This window comes from Equus caballus, chromosome 23 (genome assembly GCF_041296265.1).
Source record: "Equus caballus isolate H_3958 breed thoroughbred chromosome 23, TB-T2T, whole genome shotgun sequence".
Lineage (NCBI taxonomy): Eukaryota > Metazoa > Chordata > Mammalia > Perissodactyla > Equidae > Equus > Equus caballus.
Window position 1 is genome coordinate 59,082,254 of NC_091706.1, and position 22,176 is coordinate 59,104,429.

The 22,176-nt window shown below is 36.3% G+C and overlaps 1 protein-coding gene across 6 annotated transcripts in view; it reads right to left on the minus strand.

The window, feature by feature from the left end:
- LINGO2 (leucine rich repeat and Ig domain containing 2) overlaps window positions 1–22,176 on the minus strand; it is a 1,108,249-nt gene that overhangs the window by 294,021 nt on the left and 792,052 nt on the right. For all 6 annotated transcript variants that reach the window (XM_070248727.1, XM_070248724.1, XM_070248729.1 and 3 more), the window contains one exon: window positions 968–1,126. The gene's annotated coding sequence lies outside the window, so the exon portion shown is untranslated. The remainder of the gene's footprint in view (window positions 1–967; window positions 1,127–22,176) is intronic.

Consider the following 22,176-nt stretch of genomic DNA (forward strand, 5'->3'; position numbering starts at 1 on the left):
AAAAAAAGCCAGATTTGTAAAAAACTTAGAGTGACAAGTGACTTAAATTAATTCCCCTCCATTGTTTTCTTAATTAATAAATTTTACTCCTACTTTCTGTGTTTATAGTTGAACTTAAAGAAAATCTTGTTTTGGGATGTATAAAATGTGAAGACATTGTAAAAGCTTTGATAATCTTAAAGTCAGAGAAGAAGAATATCTTGTGATTTCCCCAAGTAATTGTTGATAACAAATTTAAATTATGTCAGAGAGGAGAAAGCAAGTTAAAGAGAAAGATAAGAAGATCCACCCAAACTGTGGGTAATAGTTGAGAATTGTTTCCCGAATACAACAGACAAAAGTAGGGAAAAAAAGTAATTGAGTAAGAGTATAATATTTTAAATTCTAGGAGCCACAATGATAATAGAGTATGTCATTATATCACCATTTTAAATAACACTTAGATGAGCACAATTTAGAATGATAAATACTTTCAAAGAAATAAAAGGCAGAATAATAGTATAATTTTCTAAATTGGAGTAACCTTGAAACACACAGTATTTGTAAAAGCATATGCTATGAACTGATCCAGTTCTATATTGCATAAAATATAAATGCTTAAAGGCAACACTTTGCCTACTGTGCCTTCAAAAGTACAACTGTCTATTCTATTATAGTTCAGAGTAGTTACTTAAGGAGCAAATCTCCTTAGCTTGCAATGGCTACTGCATTAAACCAGCATCCACAGTATTCTTGTGTCTTCTTCATGTGTATCTTAAAATAACTCCTCTTTCCTCTTGAGAGAAAAAAGGACTCAATTATTACTATACACGGTCTCCTGAATCCAAGGGAGCACAATTCTTCAACAACCTGTTCAGTGAACTTTGAAAACAAATAGAAAAGCTATACATTATTCAATACATCTTGGCAGCACACTAATGCCCGTAGACCAAGTGATAAATGATCAGGTGTCTCTTTAAAATCTTACCTGGTTTACTCTTTTTAAAAATCCAACCCTTGCTGTCTACCATGCAAAGCTCTTGGCCACTGGGTGAAATCCAAACTGGGTAGCTGATCATGATAATTCCAACATGTCATGGGTAGCAGCATCTCTCAGAGTCCCACAAGCCAGTTGCTTGAAATGAACCTGCAATGAACAAGATATTTCTTCATTTTAATTGAAAAATAGTGAACCATGTTCTAGGTCCAGGAGGCGCCACTACATAATCAATAAAGGAATCATAAAGGAGTGTGTGAGGGGCTGTAAACGCCTCTCAAGATGCTGATAGACGTTAAAGCCAGAAGACTGAGTTTATGTGCTACAGAAGATGATTTTGCAGAATGAATGTTCCTCTTCACGTTATTATTGATCTATTTAAGCTGTCCGTATAAATAAACATTATTGATATTAAAACTCACAAATTTTATAGTGTGTACCCCTTCTTCTTCATGCTGGTGTCCACTTGGAGTACTAAGAGTATTTTTCTGACTCTACCCATAATACTCTCAAGGTAACTGGGCAAAACCCATCAGCAGCTAGAGGAAAACCCACATGATGGTCCAGATCAAGGACAGTTTCCTTTGTGAGTTCTGACACCTCACTGCCAACATTCCCAGTATAGAAATTGCATCATCTCTGTAGGACAGTGTTTGAGAAATACCCTTGAGGGGCTTATGTGAGGTGCTGCCAATTCCGCAGCACTTGCCATTATCCATTATCCATACATCCACTATCCATATCAAGATACAAACTGTAATACAGTAACCAATTGCACTAATACTTGCCACACAAATAACGCTGTTCAAGAGAAATTTAGAAAGATATGAATGAAGAGATTTGTGGATTGGTCTTCCCAGGGTAGCCTTCAATAACTACTAGATATTTTTTAGCTGCAACAACCATATTGAGTTATGCATATACAAAAACAAATTTATTGTTATTATTTTCTAAGTAGTGCAACAGAAATGGCTGAGAGGTTATTCTAAATCTGTAGGGGGACTCATGTGAGTGATTACGTGATGCAGATTCATGGACACAGGTGCAAAAACTGATTTTAACAAGTCACAAAATGATATATCCTCATGCACCTGTCATTAGAGCTTCAAGTAGTCCCAGAAGTCAATGTGGAGACTTTGTTAAAAGACACAGTAATGAGATATCCTATTGTGCTATTTCAGCAAGAAGGGTAAGATGGCAAGGGGGTAAAGTTGAGTACATACCCAAGACTAAAATGCAACACTTCAAAATAAGTCCTGAAAAAAAGAGACATATATACCTGGACCCAAATGACCATTCTGTGATACAAAACAGGAGTGTTATGGTGCTATCAGGTGCTATCACTGATACACATAAATACACACACACACAAATACCCAAGCACAAACAAATGGCTGCAATTTTCTAATCTATTGGTCCAAGCTCTGGTATTCATTAAGCTTAAACCCTTAGTCAATTTCTGGATGCAAAATGTTTCTATTCATGCCAAAAATTATTTTACCTCTTTTCTTCTTTGAAGATACTCTGAAAATTATCAAATCAATTCTATTATAAAACAAATCTATTTTCACAAGTGGTAATCTTTTTCAGTCTCTCAGCAGCCATGCAAAATATTGGGAGAAGTCATATACCAGTGGAACAAATGACAGAGAAGTGTTTATAAACATAATTTCCAAGCTCCCCAACTGATTTTTAAGTGAAGACTTTTTGGAAGCTACTTGCTTTGGAAGCACCCATCTGTGCCCTAGTGTGACTTCTCATACTTTAAAAGAATGAAAGCAAGGAAATCAGCATAAACACTTGTGTTCTATGGCTTTATTTCCTTATACAGAAACAACGCTATTGATCCCTTCTTTGTAGGGATAGGTTTTGCGTATTTTCTTTTTTCAGTACTGATGGTTTTCCACTGATCATTGATCACTGATTTATCTATTAACCCACTTATTCATTCCACAAATTTTAACTGAGCACCTCAGTTGTGCCAGGTATGGAATTAGGTGCTCACATACCTAATGTGAGAAAATGAAAACACACATTCTCCCCATAAAAAAAGATTACCATCTATTCTATTCTGATCTGTTGAAATATATTTGTAAACAAGAAAGGTAGCAACATTAGACCACATCAAAATAATTGGCCTTATTTTATATCCCACTCACTATGTGACCAGAGTGTGACATTTTATGAAGTTTGTCAGTGAGTACAGCACTATAGGCCAAGGGCAAAGCTGCAATATAAAGTGACTGATTCACACAGTTGACTTATGTAAAGATTTTCCTAGCTGTGATGGTTTTGTGTTGTTATTAAGTCTTTCTCCATAAGCCCATTAACTGACTGAGTCAAACCGATTCCAAAAGTCCAAACACTTGGGTTCTAATAGTATACTAATATTTCTGGAGGCCAACATAGAGTCGGGGCCACCGGAATGTGTGCATTAGGCATCACAATACAACCCCCTGTGGTTTACATCACAAGTTAACAGATTTTTTTTGTGCCAGAGGGGCGAACACAATTGTCTTATACAACAAGTTGCTTCATGCAATGTTTGTATTATCATTCCATTTGTTTTCTCAAAGAAGATACATAAAATTAAATGAATGTATTCTTCTCAAAGAGACATCCATGAGGCGTTCATAGGAAGTACTAATTCCATGACATGGCTTTGAAACGTTATTCTAATACCAATTTCCAGAATGAAAAAAAATGCTTAAAATAAAATTTTCCTTTCTCTTTCTTCAAACATGCTATTGAATAGGAACATGAAAACAAAAGGTAAAGATAATGCTTTTAAAAATATTCTTAGAAATTAAGTGATTTTTACCACAATCAATATGGTTTCCAAATGATTTAATTTTCTTCTATTTTCTCATCTTCTATGTTTTTAATCTCTGCTTATTGCTGAGATGACTAGTCTGAAAACAAGCTTTTTAAAAATAAAGATAGTCTTATTTTTGAGAAACTTGTATTCTTTTAAAAATGAATTTTAAATGAGTGCATTTTATTGTATATAAATTATACCTCACTAATGTTGATTTAAACTTTTTTGAAATGAACTTTTGACAATGTTCAGTAGGTTCTAGACAGAGCACGGTAAACAGAACCTACTGATAAAATACTGTTGCACATGAATTTAAAACAAGCAAGACCAAAATAAAATTACAAAAAAGTAGAAGAAATTCCAACATTCACAAACCCTGTTTTCTTGTTCCTTTGTCCGGCCTTAAGTGCTCTGTAATTGAATTTTGGTCTTCTTTGTCTTTCTTTATCACACCACTACAACAACTCTTTTAGTTTATCATATTGCTCTGAAGAAAGCTTTCCAAAGGATCCCCCTCAGCACTTAGGCACTCATTTTATAGACTATTGATTTGTACTTGTTGATATGCTGCTCTTTAAACTTTATCTCAGGGATGTGCTTTGTCTTCCCCATGGAGCCAGGTTGCATAGCCCTCTGGGTAGTCAACAGAACTAGATGAGTGCTTAGCATTCTGTGAGCTCAGTGCATTTGTTAAATGACTGCTAGGTGCATTTTGCAAGCTTTGTATCTAAGTCACTCATTTCCTTTTCTTTTTCTTTCTTTCTTTCTTTTTTGTTTTTTGTGAAGATTGGCCCTGAGCTAACATCTGTTGCCAATCTTCCTCTTTTTGCTTGAGAAAGGTTGTTGTTGAGCTAACATTTGTGCCAATCTTCCTCTATTTTATGTGGGATGCTGCCAGACCATGGCTCAACAAGTGGTGCTAGGTCCATGCTCAAGATCCGAACCTGTGAACCTCGGGCTCCAAAGTGGAGTATGCAAACTTAGCAACTACACCACCAGGCCAGCCTGTAAGTCATGCATGTTCCAGCACAAACACCAAGAATATAAATGTCAAGAATGTATAAATAGGGAAGCTTTCACTGATCAAAGTTATGAGACTTTCTGCTTTAGAAATTTCAAATTTGTTCCCTTTTATCAATGGTGACACTGGAAAAGGGAGGGTGCCACCATTTTTTAGTCATGAAATTAATCCTCCTAATTTTTTTTTCTTCATTTAGTCAGACATAAAAGTCACAGATTATTTCCCAGCAGGGAGGGGTCATCAACAAGAATTGATATTGCTTCTGTGTGCCAGTTGCTATCTGTTTTATATGTACTTTCTTTTTTAATTTTCTCTAAATTAGGTAGCGGTAGATACACGAGCTATGTTTCCCTACTCTTTAGATTTTTACGTTTGTTTGAAATGTTTCCTTCGAAAAATAATCTTCCCTTATGACAAACCAATTTCACATTTTGAGTTCACACAAATGACCTACATTATGACTTTTTAAATATGTTTTTTCTATCTTTCTATCTGATGTTGGTTCCTGCATAAGAGGAGAAATGCAATTTCTATATAACGGATATCAAAGCAAGATTTCTTCTCTGTGAAATTCTGAGTCTTATCTGCATTTGTCATTCTGCACAAAAGATCTGTATCCTCGTTACCAGCAGCTGAGGACTTCTGCCATACAGCAGCATCTAATGTTTTTCTCACAGGGAGAGATCAGTCACTGCATTTCTGATCTTATCGAATGGACATGGCATTTCTTTGTTTCAGGTGCGAACTTTACTGGGGTGTCCATTCAGATCCCCAGAGCTGTGTGAAGCAGGTACATTTGTGGTTGGATCTGATGCACTTTAAGGACTCTTCAAACTCAGACATAACAATTGTGACTCACAAATCTGTTAACTCCAGACTGTCTAATCCCTTCTGGACTTCAGACCTTTTCTTCCAACCACCTGTGCTTCACACTCCCCGCCATCAGCAGGTACTTCAACCTCAGGCGATTCACAATTAAACTAAATAACTCCCTTCACAAAACCTCTCATTCTTTTTACCCTCTCTTAGATCAATGAATGGTGTCACCATCCAACAGGTGTAGAAACCAACTAAACCAATAAGAATAAAAACAAAACAACACAACAAAACACACAAACAATTATCTTTTCTTCCTCATGTCCATAGCCAATCAGCACCAGGTTGCATCTACTCAACCTTTTAAATATCTTCTGAATCCCTCTTCTTGTCCCTTTGACTGTGAAAACAACCTCCAAAGTGCTTTCCCAGCCTCTAGTCCAGGCTCCTCTAACCAATGCTTTCTGAAATATAAACCTGACAGCCATCACCAGTAGGATACAATTAAAATGCCTTGACTATGACATAGTGCCCTTTAATTTATGAAATCTGTCTACTTTTGTGGCTCTTCATTTACCATGCCACAGTAATTTCCCAAACAGGACATGATGGCTTTTGCTCATCAGCCTTTGATGTGCTGACTCCTCTGACTGTGATGGCTTTCCTCGCTTTGTTTAGGTGGCAAACTAGTCTTGGCTCCATGGTTACATCTTTGGTTAAAGGTAAGGATTCCTGAAGTACTTTGTCATACTCACTTACCAGGTCGAATCTGAATTATTTGTAAAAGTGTCTATCTCCCCCCACTAGACTGTAAGCCTCCCTGATGTCAAGGATTTTGAGTAATGTTCATCTTAGAAAGGGCACTGAGATTGGCAGTATTAGGGAAGTAATGAACATACAATAATTGCTGAGTGGGAGGAATAAAGAGAGCTATCATGTGGAGGAGGAGATGGAGAGAAAGGGGGGTGAGAAAAAGGAGAGGTAATCCCATAATTGAAAGTAAAAAAACAGAGGCTGGCTCCGTGGCCGAGTGGTTAAGTTTGTGCACTCCGCTGCAGCAGCCCAGTGTTGGGATCCTGGGCGTGGACATGGCACCGCTCGTCAGGCCATGTTGAGGTGGCGTCCCACATCCCACAGCCAGAGGGACCTGCAACTAAGATATACAGCTGTGTGCAGGCGGGGTTTGGGGAGATAAAGCAGAAGAAAAAAAAAAAAGACTGGCAACAGTTGTTAGCCCAGGTGCCAATCTTTAAAAAAAATAAAGGAAGATTGGCAACAGTTGTTAGCTCAGGTGCCAATCTTTAAAAAAAAAAATTTTTTTTAACTTAAAAAAATAAAAAAAACAGATAGGAAATAACTATTGCAGGAAGTGACTACTATAAACAGAAGAAAAGTGTCCCAAAACTGATTAGGGGCAGAACTTGCTTAGGCAGTATAATTCATATCCAAAATTTTAGCAAATCAAAACCAATAATATGTAAAAAAGGTAATACTTATGTGAATGAGGATATGAAGCATCAGAAACTCTCATTAATTGGTGGGAATGCAAAATGGTACAGCCACTTTGGAAGGTAGCTTGGGAGTTTCTTAAAAACCGAACGTGTGGGGCCAGCCCGGTTGTGTAGTGGTTGAATTCGCACACTCTGCTTCAGCAGCCTGGGGTTCACTGGTTCAGGTCCCAGGCGTGGACCTACACACTGCTCATTGTCAAGCTATCCTGTGGCGGCATCCCACATGCAAAACAGAGGAAGATTGGCACAGATGTTAGCTCAGTGACAATCTTCCTCAAGCGAAAAGAGGAAGATTGGCAACAGATATTAGCTCAGAATCAAACTTCCTCACCAAAAAAACCCAAAAAAAGAAAAACAAAAAGAACCTAAACACCCTCTTCATATGAACCAGAACCAGTAGTTGTGCTCTTTGTTATTTACTCAAATGTAGTGAAAACTTACATCCCCATAAAAACTTGCAAGTGGATATATATGTATAGCAGCTTTATTCGTATTTGCCAAAATACAGAAGCAACAAAGATGTTCTTCATTAGGTGAATAGATAAACTGTGACACAGCCAGATAATGGAATATGATTCAGCACTAAAAAGAAATAACTATCAAGCCATGAAAAACATAGACGAAACTTAAATGAATATTACTAAGTGAGAGAAGCCAATATGAAAAGGCTACCTGCTGTATTATTCCAACTGTATACCATTCTGGAAAAGGTGAAATTATAAAGACAGTAAAAAGATCAGTGGTTGCCAGGTATTGGGGAAAGGGAGGAATGAATAGGCAGAAGACAAAGGACTTTTAGGGAAGTGAAACTATGCTGTATGATAACGATAATGATGGAAACATGTCATCACACATTTGTCCAAATCCATAGAAGTACAACACCAAGAGTTAGACCTAATATAAACTATGGACTTCGGGTGATTATAATATGTCAATGTAGGTTCATCAATTATAATAAATGAATCACATTGGTGGGGAATGTTGATAATGGGGGAGGCTACATATGTGTAGAGGTTGGGGGTCCATGGAGAGTCTCTGTACCTTCTGCTCAGTTTTGCTGTGAACTTTAAAGTACTCTAAAAAATGAAGTATTACAAGAAATATAATACATCATGACCAAGTAGAGTTTATTCCTAAAATTCTATACACAAACAACGAAATACCTGAAAACGAAATAAAGAAAATAATCCCATTCACAATTGTATCAAAAACAATAATACTCAGGAATAAATTTAAACAAGGTGGTGAAAGATCTGTACAGTGAAAACTTTAAGACTTTGATCAAAGGAGTTGAAGAAGATACAAATAAATGGATAGATATCCAAGTTTCTGAATCAAAACAATTAATATTGTTAAAATGTCCATACTATCCAAAGCCATCTATACATTCAATGCAATCTCTATCAAAATTCCAATGAGATTTTTCACAGAAATAGAAAAAAACAACGCTAAAGTTTGTATGGAGCCACAGAAAATCAAATAGCCAAAGGCGAATATATAATAATGGAATATTATTCAGTCATGAGAAAGAAGGAAATCCTTCCATTTGTGACACCCTGGACAGACCTTGAGGGCATTATGCTAAGTTAAATAAGTCAAACAGAGAAAGATAAATACCGTCTGATGTAATTTGTATTTGGAATCTAAAAAAGCTGAACTCAGAAACAGAGAGTAGAATAGTGGTTAACAGAAACTGGGAGTTGAAGGAAATGGGGAGATATTGGTCAAAGGGTATAAACTTCCATTTAGAAGATGGATGAGTTCTGGGGATCTAATGCACAGAATTGTGATTATACTTAACAATACTGTAAATATACTTGAAAGTTGCTAAGAGTAGATCTTAGATGTTTTCATCACAAAAAAGGAATGGTGATTATGTGATGTGATGGAGCTGTTAGCTAACGCTACGGTGGTAAGCACTTTGCAATATATAAGTGTATCAAATCAACATGTTGTACTCCTTAAACCTACACAATGTTGTATGTCAATTATATATCAACAAAGCTGGAAAAAATTGATTTATCATTTGGAATGCAATTAATGTAACCATAATAACCATACTAACAAACTAAAAAAGAAAAAGCATATGATCATCTCAGTAGACACAGAAAAAGCATTTGACAAAAATCCAACATTCACTCCTGATTAAAAAAAAAAGAAAAAACAACTTTGAGCAAACTGGAAATAGAAGATAGGTTTGTCAACAGATACAGGACACTACAAAAACCTACAGCTAACATACTTAATGATGAAAGACTTCTTTCCACCTAAGATCAGGTAAATGCAAGGATCTTAGTTCCCACTGCTTCTATTCAACATTGTAGTGCAAGTTCTAGCCAGTTCATAAGGCAAGAAATAAAAAGTGTCCAAAGTGGAAAGAAAGAAGTAAAATTGTCTTTATTTGCAAATAATATGATTGTCTATGTGGAAAATCCACTGGAATCCATGCAGAAAGTACTAAAACTGATTAATGTGTGAATTTAACAAGATTGCATGATATAAGGACCATATATAAGCATTAATTGTAATTCTATAGTCTGGCAGCAAAACACTAGGCATTGAAATTTACAAAAAACCCTCAATACCATTTACAATAGTATAAAATTACGTGATATACATGGGGACAAATCTTGCACAAAAGATGTGCAACACCTGTACACTGAAGACTACAAAACATTCAGGAGGGAAGTTAAAGAAGACTTAAATAAATGTAGAGACATACTGTCTCTCATGGGTAGGAAAACTCACTATTGTTAAAATATCAATTTCCCCCAGATTAATCTATACATTTAATATAATCACAACTTCAGAAGGATTTACTTTCATAGAAATTACAAACTGATTCTAAAGTTAATATGCAAATGCAAATAACCTAGAATAGCCCTCCCAAAAAACTTTGAAAATTAAGAAGTTGGAGGATTAATGATATCTTATTTCAAGACTTACTAAAAAGCTATATTTATCAAGTGTGGTTTGGTGTCAAGACAGACAACTAGATCAACAGAACAAATATAGAGTCCAAGAAACAGATCTACATGTAGACAGATAATTGATTTTCAACAAAGGTACAAAGACAATTCAGTGAAGAAAGAATAGTCTTTTCAATAATTGTTTCTGGAACAATTGGATATCTATATACAAAAAAGAAAAAGAAGGAAAATAATTTTAATCCTTACCTCACACCATATAATATAGAAAAATTCACTCAAGGATCATAAACCTAAAACTAGGAAGTTTCTTGAAGAAAACATAAGAGAAAATCTTTATGTCTTTGGGCTAGGTGAAGATTTCCAAAATACTATACCAAAAACATGATCCATAAAAAAATAAATAAATTAGATTTAATCAAAATTTAAAACTTTTTGCTTTGTGAATGATGCTGTTAAGAGAATGAAAAAACAAGCTATAAAGTGGAGGAAATATTTTCAAATTATATAAAGAACTTGTATCTAGACTATATAAAGAACTCTCAAAACTTAATCATAAGAAAACAAACAACGGAACTGAAAAAAAGAAATGAGCCAAAGGTTTGAATCAACACCCACCAAAGACTTTAATTGACACTCACCAAAGAAGCTATATGGATGGCAAACAAGCTCATGAAATGATGCTTAGCATTGTTAGTCCTTAGGAAAAGGCAAATAAAACCTTGAGATACCACTATACACCTATTGGATTAGCTATAATTAAAAAGCCTAGCTATCTATTCCAAGTGTTGGCAAGTGTAGGCAGGAACTCAAACTCTTACCCAATACTGCTGAAAATGTAAAATAGTACAACTATTTTGTTCTTTTTCTTTTTTTACAACTTTACTGAGGTGTAATTGACAAATAAAATTGTAAGATATTTAAAGTGCACAACATGATGATTTGATATACGTAAACATTGTGAAAGGACTGAGTTAATTAACCTCACATATTTCACCACACAACCTCACCAAATTAATTAACCTCACATATTTACTTCTTTGGGGGGAGGATATTTAAGTTCTACTCTCTTTGGAAAGGTCAATTATGCATACAGTGTTATCAACTATAATCATCATGTTATATATTAGATCCTCAGATCTAATTTATCTTACAACTGAAAGTTTGTACCCTTTGACTAACCTCTTTCTATTTCCCCCATTCTCTATCCCCTGCCAAATTGTGGAAAGTAGCTTGAAGTTTCTTAAAAAGTTAAACATACACCAACTGTATGATCTAGTCATTCAAGTTCTAAGTATTTATTCACGAGAAATAAAACATGTCCATGCGAAGAGTTGTACACAGCTGTTAAGAGCAACTTTTTTGGTATTAGCCAACAGCTGGAAACTACTTAAATGTCCATCAACAAATGGCTGAATAAAGAGCGTCATAACCATATAATAGAATTCTACTCTGCAATAAAAAGGAATGAACTATTGTTACACATAACATGTTGATGAATCACAAACAATTATGTTGAAAGAAGCCAGACTCCTCTACCTCCCCAAAATGTACAAACTCTTTGAATCCATTTATATAAAATTCTAGAAAATAAAAATTCAAACTAATTATAGTTAAAGCAGTTCAGTATTTGCCTTATATGGGAACAGAAAGTAAGAAGGAGAAATTAAAAAGACATACAAGAAAACTTTTGAGGATGACAGATATGTTTGTTATCCTGACTGGTGATAGTTTCATGAGTGTATATACGTGTTAAAATATACAAAAAAATGTACACATTAAACATGCACAGTTTATTATATCTAAACTATATTTCAATAACACTGATTGAAAAAACAGATGGAATGGAAGGATAAAATTTCATCTGACAGTCTCTTTGTAGATAAATCTCTTCTATCTGTAGTAATTAATAAAGAAAAATTGTCCAAAATCTGTTTAGGGACAGAACTTTCTTTGGCAGAGAAATTCTCATCCTTCTTCTAGCAAGAAATTTACAATCCTGATAAATTGCTTAAGCAATTTCTAATAAACTTTAACAATAGTAAGTCATCTTCTGAAATTAAGTAACCACTCATTGGCTATTAGTCAGGTGTCTAATGTTCTTTAGATAGATCTTCTTTTTTCTTGTATCCAGATAGCAATGATTATCTAATCATTTTACTATAAAAGGATCTTTACTGAGAAGGAGTATTTTTCAATTGGCTGGCTTAGCCCTCTCCCCTCGCAGATTTTGAAATAAAACTGTGACATAGGCTCTTGACAAATTTGCCTAAATTTTTCATTATTAAACTGTGAATCATATAAATAAAGATGAAAAGGAGGAAAGAAGATGGGGAGTGAGAGGGAGAGAGGGTGATCCAAGGGGATGGGGAAATGATTAGTGGAAATTGAATGACAGATTTTGAGGAGCAAAACAAAAAACTCTAAAATTTAAAAAATTAAAGTGGATGATTATGAATTAGATTTTGAAATTAATGATAAACTTGCAGAGTACCTGAATAAGAGGATTACTATAGGGATAAACGTATTAACATGCATAGAGTACTATATAGTATTATAACGTTTTATTCTGATTAGGGAACTTGGTAGTATTCACAAAATCATTAGGCTGGGTTCAGATAAGTCCCTCTCCTGTCTACCAAAAAATGTATTTCTGTCTTTACACAAGATAGAGTACAATTACTATAGTTATGAGAAAACTTTAATAGTTTTATTAGCATGTGCTAATGTGAAATAAACTCACAAGTGGCTTACTGCATTTGCCGGTTCCATTTGAAATAATCTAATCACTTACATTACTCTCATCCCATAGGAGATTTCACAATGGAAGAAATCACCTTGTGCCTTTACACTTAATCAGAGCTGTGCTGTGTCAGGAAAAAAGGCAAACCTGACCTTCTTGCTTTTAATGACCCCAAGGGAATTATCTATTACATTAAATGCCATGACAACCCACAAAACCTAAAGGATTTATGGTAAAGACAATATATCATCCCAACTTTTCATACAAACTGATTAATAGTCCAGGTACCAAGCAAAATACCAACAGAGACTAATCCTGACACCTGTTCCAAGGACTGATGAAGAAACTCTGCTGAGTGAAAGTCTAATCACTGATTTCCTACAGCACAGCCAGTTTCCTCACGAGACCACATAATTATAAGTGAGAGGATTTATATCCTTGGCTAATACATAATTATATCTGGAAGCATAACTACTAAACTAGGAAATTGAATCATTTCAAGAGGATGCTTTTCACACACAAAAGAGCCAGATATTTATTTAACAAGGGGAACTCTGGTCTATTTCCACATTTAATATCATAGGTGCAATCTGGGAAAGATCCAAAAGGCCCAATGAAAGGGTTTTGGTATTTTGTGGAAGAATAATTCCGTCAAAAAGTGGTACACGATATTTTGTGAAGGAAGCTTTTGCTAAGCTTCAACTCTAAAGGGTTCATTAAATTTTGGAAATAGTTGACAATACCTATTTTTTTAAGGATGATTGAAATCCCTCAAGTTGCACATGTAAAGATTAGAAGAAATCGAAATCTATCAATCATTGCCATCATCGAATTTAAGGCATCCCATTCTTAGATTGTTGGGCAGAGAGGCTGTGTGGTCTCAGAAACACCTTCAAACATTTTCTATCTCAAATTCTATTTTGAAGAAAGTTGCTTCTCAAGTTGAAGCTTTTAAATGAAATCAGTGTCAAGTAATAAATGCCTTCCCTCATGCAAATTGAGAACTAGGAGAATGTAAGGAGTGCCAATGAATATTAACTAGAAGTCCTATCCATATTATCAGTCATCTTGATGGTACTTTTTGTGTGCATGTGAATGGTTCTTGCTTGAAGAGGGCCTTACAATGTGGATAGACAGACTCAGGTGCTGAAAACCAAGAGAACTTCAAACACTGTGACCAGAGAGGACTGACTTTTAATCTTGTTAAGTTCTATAAAATAATTGTAACATGGAATTCGACACTTGAATGTAGCCAGATCCATGGTTACTGTGAGCAAAAAGTTGATCACCAAATCCCCAAATCTTCCAACTTGAAACTCAAAACAAAGTTTTAGAGACCAAAGAGTCATTGAATTTTAGAACTGTAAAGAAACCTAACCATAAATTCCAATTCTCCCTTCCACCTTTCTCCTGTTCCTTTTTCAAGAAGCAATTGTGCACCTTTTATATTCAAGGCACTAAGTTTATTTTATAGATAAAGAAACTGACATCCAAAAGGATAAAATTGTTTCCTCAAAGCGATTCATCTGAGCTGGGCTTTTCTTTGTGACCATCACAAAATCATATTCTCCAGTCCACTGTTCTGTAGCTATGTCATGTTATATCATATTAAAAACCTGAATTTATGAACCTCAGCAGAAAACAATGGCAAGATTAAAATATGGAAAAATTTTAGGAGAATAGAATATTTTATGATAGTCTAATAATCCCCAAACAACCAGTGGCAACACAATCAGAGAAAGATTAATAGACACATATCCTTGGTCTGAGGTAGTGTAACTTTTCATGGGACACACATTTACATTCTAAACTTGTTCTCTGTACCTCCTCTATTTCTGGAAGCTTTCTAGCTGGCCAGCTGCTTTTCTCTGAAGGAATGTAAACTATTTTTATCACTTGAAAAAATTATATTCATTGCCTAGGTTTCAATGTAAAGAAGATGGGATGGTTAGTATAAGAGAGAGGCTTAGCAAGAATCGATTGGATTATTTACTGGTTTAGAGCATCTCATCAATATTATCCAAGAGGAGTGTGTCACTGCCCAGGGTGAGCAAAAACGCCCACTGGAGATCAGCAAGAAAATTCCAGAACTTCATTTATATTTTTTATTTTGTCCTTTTCTAATTTCTATTTTATATATATTTGTCTGCTAATTATTATATGTATATACTTTGAAAATACTACAAAAAAATTTTAACTTTTTTTTAAAGATTTATTATTTATTTATTTTATTTTTTTATTTTTTCCTTTCTCTTTTTTCTCCCCAAAGCCCCCTGGTACATAGCTGTATATTCTCAGTTGTGGGTCCTTCCAGTTGTGGCATGTGGGGCGCTGCCCCAGTGTGGCTTGATGAGCAGCGCCATGTCTGCGCCCAGGATTCGAACCAACGAAACACTGGGCTGCCTGCAGCGGAGCGCGTGAATTTAACCACTTGGCCACAGGGCCAGCCCCCAAAAATTTTAATTTTGATAAGAGTACACAATTAAATACATATGGAGGGGCAGAACAGATAAGGCAACATATATTTCTGTAAAAGTTGATCATCTATTGTATGCAAGCTCTATATTAGAATTTGAGAGAATTAAAAATTAATAGGACATAGAGCCTGTCTTTTAGGAGTTTAAGATCTTACAGGAGTTAACAATAGTGCCCTGGAAAGACTTAAGTAAAAACCTTATAAAAGCAGCTAACAAATGTTTCTACCTAGATTAAATATGTTGTTTTGTAACTTTATTTTATTAGTAAAACCTTTTTAGATTGTCATTAAAAGTAAAATATACAACACAGCTAAAAATAGAGCTGTTCTAGGTAAAATAAACTTGAGGTAGGCCATGAGAGCTCTACGGAACATAATTTGAAATTTGAATATTGTGAAGTTGAAATTGCAATGCATTGAATTGCCATTTCATTACTTTGAAAAAGAGAATTTTTTAAAAAGAGATATTGTCAACAGGCACTAATTTTATTTGCCTCCTCCCTCTTCTTCTGTCCTTGTTCACATAAAAGTGAGTTGATGGTGGAGATGAAATATTGTATTAATTCATACACAGTACAAGAACAGCTAGCTGCGTTAGCAGTTGCTAACTTTCAAAGGCTCCCAGTCTGCTAATATAAGTCACACTTTTGTCTGCCACATAGAGCATGGGCCAACTTTTGCAGCCTCAGTAATGCAGTCTAGTCAAATCCAGCTCCAATCTTTGTTGGAACTAAGCACATCAAAATAAGAAGAGATGAAGAGGTAGCTTGAAGGGCCCTTCTCTCAGACATCAGTGCAGTGAGCCACATCAAAAGACCACCAGCAAGTAATGCACACATGCTGCAGCCATACAAGAAGCAACTGAGTTGAAACAGGTACCTGGCCCTTCATCCCACCAGGATTCCCATGTCCTTTCAAGGTTCGCTGAGTTAATACCAGGCTACAACTGGACTGACTTGATTCACAATTGGAACAACAAACACTCAAAGCACTTCTACCTTCATAAACACCTAAGAAATGCAAAGGAAAGAATTTCTTTAATTTCCCTATATCTCAGGACACCTACATTGAGACAGAATGCTGCATTGCAAATTAGCACTTGAAAAAGAGGTGCAGGCATGAGCATCAAATTAGACACATGTTTCCATTTACACTATTGATGTATTCATGAGCTTGTATCGTATTGTTGTTTAGATCTCCAAATTTCTTTTCTGAAAGAGAAAATTAATGTTTGCAAAGTGTGTATTGTGTTCATCTTGGTAGAAATCTCACAATAACTTTGGGAGTTGAAGATTATTTTTACCAAGTTTGAAGAGGTTAAATGGCATGCTCAAAGTCATAGGACTTGCAATTATCAGCAGCAGAATATGACACTTGTTTGGCTGAAGCTAAAGCTCATGTTTTTCCACAACTACAGTCAAAATTGTCTCTTATGACAGCAAGCTTCAAAGGGCAAAAGATTGACTGTTCTATTGATGAGATTCTGCCTGGCATTAGTGGCCATGTGATGTTTAATTAGTAGGCATGTCCCCCAAAAGAGATCCCAATATTTGAAAATACAAAGTCATAAAAAGCCACATTTGGAAATGTTCATGTTATTAAAAATTATAATAATAAACAAACCACCATTTCTTGAATGCTTTCTCTAGGCTCGGCATTGTTCCAAGCAAACACTCAAGAAAACATTATTTCATTTAATCCTCATAACAATCCTTATTATCTTCCACCTTTAACAAATTAAAAATTGAAGCTTAGAGAAGTTCAGCTACTTGCCATGTTCACATGGTCAGTGAGTGGCAGAAGCAGCCTTAGAATTGAGAGCTGTGGTGCTGGCTCCATGGCCTACCGGTTAAATTTGGCACGCTCTGCTCCAGTGGCCCAGGTTTGTGGGTTCCGATCCTGGGCATGGACCTACACCACTCGTCAGCCGTGCTGTCACAATGACCCAATATAAAATAGAGGAAAATTGTCACAGATGTTAGCTCACAGCTAACCTTCCTCAGCAAAAAAAAAAATTGAGGGCTGCCTTAAAAGCTTGTTCGTGTAAGTAACAATTTAAAAATCCTTACAGTGAGTGACAACTTATCTATTGCACTTATTAGAAATAACTAGAAAGTATTAATTGCTCAACAGAGGGGGGAAGAAACACTTAAAGCAAGAGTCAAGAGATACAGACGAATTCAAATTTAATATAACACAATGTGTAATGGAAAAGCTATGACTTCTACTTCTATATACATTTCAAAAGTAATATGGATGGCCAAACATATTCCTTGACTTGTGGTCCTCTTTTCCATTCCCAAAGCCAGCAATGGTGGGTTGAGTCCATCTCATGCTTCAAATCTCTCCTTCTTCCATCTCTTCTCTCTCTTCTCTACAGTTGGGAAAGATTCTCCCCTTTTAAGGATTTGTATGATCAGATTGGGCTGACCCAGATAATCTCTCCATCTCAAGGTTTATAATCTTAATCATATCTTCAAAGTTGCTTTACCATGTAAGGTAAAACATTCCCAGGTTCCAAGGATTAGGGTGTAGACATTTTAGGGTGATGTGAGTGGTGTCATTACTCTGTCTATCACAATCCCTGCTCAGTAATATAGGAAAGTAAATTTCAGCACAGGGCACAGAAATGGAAAAGGCAGAGGCAGTACTATATTGCATAGTTTAAGGAGGAGAGCCAGGTCACTCTCTGTGAATGGCAGCTTCATTCCCTTCAAAAGATCTCTTCTCAAAGATGCAATTCAACAGAGGACTCTCAATCCAGACTGAGAATAGGGTTTGTTTACCTGCCAAATCCTTCACACATCTGTTCTCCTTCTATTTCTTTCTTGTTAAAAAGCCCTGTTTTATCATGGCAGGACATTGAAACTCAGGGAGCATTTTTAGCTAGCTTCCAGTAACAAACAGATTCTTAGAGTACAGAATTATAGTATGATCTGATTGACAGCATCAGTAATGGAATGTACTTTGTCTTGCAGCTGCCAGTCCATGGCATAAAATATAGCTCATTTAATCACACTTCTTAGGATGAATGAGTTTAGGTTGCTTTAATTTTTGTTATTTTAAAACAATTTTAATAATAAAAATTTCATGTATTGCACTCATTCACATCTTTCTCCCATTCAAACTAAAACACTCACTTTGATTAAAGAAATGCTTAACAAAGAGTTGTACACGAACTATTCCATGTGTTTGTTTATATGTCCTGAGAAATACCCAAACAAATTGCCTACTGAAATTTAAGAATCAAGAAGCCTGATATTTGCTTGAGAAGTGAAGCATTTGGCAAACATCTTGTCACACTATGCTCTAGAGGTAATTTAGCCCTAAAGGTCTACTATGTTATAAGAAGAAAACACTAACTGCTGATAGCCAAGCAGAAACTACCCAAAAGACATACAGAAGCTGGTTTGATGAAGATCAAAAGTTAGGAAACCTGAGTTCAAGCTCAGTTCTACCATTAATCATAAGAGTTCTGGAGGTCATACTATATGCCAGGGAATTTATGTGCCATATTAGTTAAGGCTCTGGTTGCAAGCAACTGAAACTGTCAATGATTAAGAGAATGGATTGGAAATACATTAGGAACTCATTAATTCAGTGGGAAGGATGGAGAAGCAGATTTTGAAATAGGTAAGAAATATGAATAGAAAGTAGAAACTACGAGAAGGTCCGTTCAATATGAACAGACACCAAACATTTTCAATTTCATTGTCAATCCACTTCATGTTCAAATCGCAGATTGGAAGCATATGCTCAACTCATCTCAGGACAACTGCTGGGTTGAGGGAAGTTCAGGGCCCACTCAACTACATCCAACAAAGAGATCTTTTCACAAAAGGAAGTCCAGTTGATGTTAGAATGAGGAATGGAATTCCAGATGAAGGAAACAAAAACAATGGCAATTTAAATTCAATACATGATCCTTCACACATCCATCAATGAAATTTATTTTGTAAATAAAATGAAATAAATAACATCATTCCAACAGCTTTCTATTCTGCTTAGAATGATCCAAATTCCTTACCTCAACTTACTGAGCCTCCTCCCCAATTTTGTCTTGTAATATTCCTCTCTTCACACACTAAACTTGAGACACACTGGCACTTTTCCTCTTCTTTAGACATACCAGGCTCATCCTAGTCTTAGGCCTCTCTATCAACTGTTCCATTTGCCCGGAACGTTTATCTTCCATTACTTTTCATGGATGAATTCTTCTTGTCATTTGGTCATCAACTCAAATGTCCTCTCCTCAGAGAGGTCTTCCCTGATCACCCAACCTAAAACTTTCTGGTAACTTTCTGTCATATCAAACTGTTTTTATTCACTGCTTTAAAAAATATATTTGTTGTCTGTATGTTTCCCCCAACTAAATCATAAGATTCCATGAGAGTGGGACACCTCTTTGCAAACTGGACAGTTCCCAGACATGGTAGGCACACAGGATATATTTATTAGACAAATAATTTTCACAATAACCCTGATAATAGGAATTACTATTTCCATTTTACAGAAGAGGACAGTGAATTTAATAAAAGTTAAGAAACTTGCATGTCAGAAATTTATGTATGGCATAATTCAAAGTCAGATCTGTTTATCTGGATCCAAGGCCAGGATCTTAAATGCTGGCATATATTGATTCTTTACCATTATCTGTGTGACTTGAGGTGAGTCACTGGACAGAAAAATGATTTTCCAATTTTCTAGCAAGGAGAATCTCTTTTCCTCTCTAAAAAATATCATATCTACCTCAATAAATTTCTCATTTCATACGTTCAAAGATATAATATTTACTTATGGAATCAACTAGTGAAAGTAATGAGGTTGTCCTAACAAACACATATTTTAATAACTTATTTTGGTTGAATATGTTGAGAAAACCCTGATTTATGCATATGCAGTGGCAAATGGTGAGCTTTTAAAAACTGCCCATCTTGAAATCTCAGAATACTCATTGATTGGAGAGATATGACAGGAAAAGCTTTACCCCATTGTGCCCCAAAGGGAGTTAACCTGGAAGCATGTGCTCAGGTATTGTTGGTCCCCAACACATTAAAATTTGATGTATAATACTACTCAGAGTGGGCTGCTTATTACTATACCCTCTAAAACATAGTTTTTACATGCTATATATGTAAAGAAAAATTTGTGGAATTCCTGAAAGAAATATCCTCAAGAAAATTTCAATTTAAAATCGGTGGGCCTGACTACTGGGAAGATGGTGGCATAGGAGGACTCGGAACTCACCTCCTCCCACAGACATAACAAATTTAAAACTACCCTTGGAAAAATTACTCCTGAGAGAGAACTGGAAACTGGATAAAAAGAACCCGCAGAACAAGGGTCAGTGCTGACTGAGGTGGAAGACACAGAAATTCCTTTCCTGAGAGAAAAAAGCCACCTTCTAGCTGAGATGCTTCATGGCCAGGAGAAATCTTAAGGTACAAAGCTTTCCACAGAAGAGTGGGGGATCTGAGTGGGAGAGCTTTGCCATAACAAGCAGCTTTTGAACTCAGCACAACCAAGATGAGTGTCATAATATCTGGTTTTGTTGGCTATTAAATACAATGGGGAATACCAAACGTAAGAGAAAGGATAGCCTGCTCTGAAAGGGCCTATGCACAAATTCACCCATTTCAGAAAGCTACCTAAAATCACCAGAAAGAAAGGTGCACAGTCCTTTGGTGAAGAGACTCACTTGATAGGCTCTGGGCACATCTCCGTGAGGCAGAAGGTAGTTTGAACCACATGCCCAGGTACTGAGACATTGACAGCAGCCATTATTGTGATCTAGTACAGGTGTGTTCACAGATGCTGGCAGATGCCATTGGAGATCTTCTCCTGGCCTGTTAGTGCAGGGGTTGGCTCCACCCACTAGAGCACTGATTTAATCCAGCTCAGCCAGGGCAGGCAGGCCTAGGGACCAGCCCCACTCAACAGTAAACCCTTGGGCTAATTGTGGGCCCACAGAGGCGGGGTGTGTGGGACCTCTGCAGCAGGGTAGTGGGTCCACTTTAATGAGTGGGTGTGCACATGGAGCAGAACAGTGTTGACAGGGTGTGTAGGCCTGCAGGTGGTTGAGTTTATCAGCTGTAGCAGACTTGTCCTTCTCAAACAGCCACATAGGGGATCAGCTGCTCCTACCAAAGTCTGAAACAACTGTGTGCTGCCATGGCTGGGGCTGGCCCCATTCAGCTGCACTACTGAGAGAGCTGACAACAGCCTTGCAGGCTGGAGGCCTACAGTAATAGTCAGCACCTAAGCCTAGCAACCAGCCAATCTGGGGGCCTACTCACTTAACAGAAAAACTGCAGCAGAAATGTGCTATTAGACCTTGCAGCCAACTGTGCTGAGTGTCCCCCCATCCAATAAAGTGACTGAAGGGACCATAGCAAGTGCATGCAGCTGAACATTACAACCAACCAGACAGCCTAGCCTCTCCATGCACCTCCAGCAAGAGCAACCCTGCCACAACAGAAGCACACATGTAGCCCAGACAGGGGACACTCTTGGAACATTTGGGACTGGTGACGAGAGGGAAGCACACTGCTGGACCTCATAAGGCATCTCTTACATAAGGCCACTTCTCCAAGATTGGGAGATGCAGCTGAGATACCTAATACACAAATATAGGCACAGAGAAAGAGGGAAAATGAGGAGACAAAGGAAAATGTTTCAAATAAGGAAACAGGACAAATCCACAGAAAAAGAACAAAACAAAACAAAGATAAACTACCTGATAAAGAGTACAAACTAAGAGTCATAAGGATATGCACTGATCTTGGGAGAAGAATGGAAGAATACAGTGAGAACTTCAACAAAGAATTAGAAAATATAAAAAAGAACCAACTAGAACTGAAGAATTCAAAAATGGAAATGAAGAATTCA